Source organism: Triticum aestivum, chromosome 2D, assembly GCF_018294505.1.
Source record: "Triticum aestivum cultivar Chinese Spring chromosome 2D, IWGSC CS RefSeq v2.1, whole genome shotgun sequence".
In the NCBI taxonomy this organism is placed as follows: domain Eukaryota; kingdom Viridiplantae; phylum Streptophyta; class Magnoliopsida; order Poales; family Poaceae; genus Triticum; species Triticum aestivum.
Genome location: NC_057799.1, coordinates 157,239,060 through 157,240,847, shown reverse-complemented (window position 1 = coordinate 157,240,847; position 1,788 = coordinate 157,239,060).

The window sequence follows — 1,788 nt, the reverse complement described above, 5'->3', positions numbered from 1 at the left end:
CGCAGCAGGTGACTCCCCATGGACGTACGGCACCAACCCGTGGACCGGCGTCGTCCACGCCTACTCCATGCCGGTCCCTCGGGCTCCGGCTCCGGGCATCCTTGGGCCCCGCCCGGCGGGTCACCAGGCCCTCTTCGCCGCGCCGAACGCCGCTCCCTACAGCGGCTATGGTACCGCGCCCCCGCCGGCGCCCGCCTACGGGTCCGCGCCGGCCTATGGGACCGCGCCCTCCTACGGCGCCGCCGCTGCTCCGGCCTTCGGGGCTGCTCCCGCGCCGGCCTACGGAGGGTTCTACCCTCCTCAGGCGCCGCCGCCGTGGGACCCGGCCTTGCTCGCCGCACTGCACTCCGCCCCATCACCGAGCTCCTATGGTGGCGGTGGTGACTGGTACATGGACTCGGGCGCCACTGCTCACATGACTGCTCATCCCGGTAACCTCACATCTGCCACTCCCGTTCATACTCCCACCCGTATCACCGTTGGTAACGGTTCCTCCCTACCCATTACTCACGTCGGTCATATGTCTTTTCCTTCTACTTCTACTCCTGTGCATATGTCTAATGTTCTTGTGTCTCCTGCCTTAGTCACTAATCTTGTTTCCGTTCGTCGCCTTACTCGTGAGAATCCTATAACTGTTGAATTTGACAATATCGGTTTTTCTGTGAAGGACGCCCGTACACGGATGGTGCTCCACCGATGTGATAGCCCGGACGAGCTTTATCCAGTGCATCCCTCCGGCGCCACCACCCGTCGCCCCGCCGCCTTCGCCGCCAGTGTCGATCTTTGGCATGCCCGGCTCGGTCATCCCAACTCCACCGCTATGCGTCAGATTCTTCGAAGTTTTTCTTTCTCATGTAATAAAGTCGACGATCACTCTTGCGAGGCTTGCCGTCTTGGCAAGCACGTTCGTCTTCCCTTTAGCGAGTCTACAAACATTTCCACCTTTCCGTTTCAGTTGTTGCATAGTGATGTTTGGACGTCCCCGATTGCTAGCAACACGGGCTATTTATACTATCTGGTGATATTGGATGATTTTACTCATTATGTGTGGACCTTCCCTCTCCGTTGCAAGTCCGACACTCTTGCCACACTCACCGCTTTTTATTCATATGTCACCACACAGTTCGGTCGTCCTATTCTCGCCTTGCAAACTGACAACGGCAAGGAGTTTGACAACGTCGCCGTCCGCAATTTACTTGCGTCCCACGGCACCGTATTTCGCCTCACCTGCCCCTACACGTCTCAGCAGAATGGTCGCGCCGAGCGCGTCCTTCGCACGCTTAACGACTGTGTCCGCACGTTGCTCTTCCACTCCTACGTGCCTACTCGGTTCTGGCCGGACGCGCTCGCGACCGCCAACCTCCTCATTAACATTCGCCCTTGTCGTTCCCGCTGGAACTACACCCCTCACCAGCTCCTCTTCGGTGCGGTTCCATCTTATGATGGTCTTCGCATTTTCGGGTGTCTCTGTTATCCTAGCACCGCATCCACTGCTCCTCACAAACTCGCGCCCCGGTCCCTTCTTTGCATCTTCCTTGGCTATCCTCCCAACACCAAAGGTTACCGGTGCTATGATCCAGTCTCCCACCGCGTTTTCACTTCGCGGCATGTGTACTTTGATGAGCTCGTGTTCCCGTTTCAGCAGGTACCTTCACCTTCGGAGTCTCCTGCGGCGCGGTTCGTCCCTGCCTCCACCTTTGGCGGACCGCCCAGCCGCGCCCCGGGTCCGGCCCTGCCCGCGCTCCCCGCGCCGGCGGCCCCTGGCGTTGCGGCCCCTGCCGCGGCCCC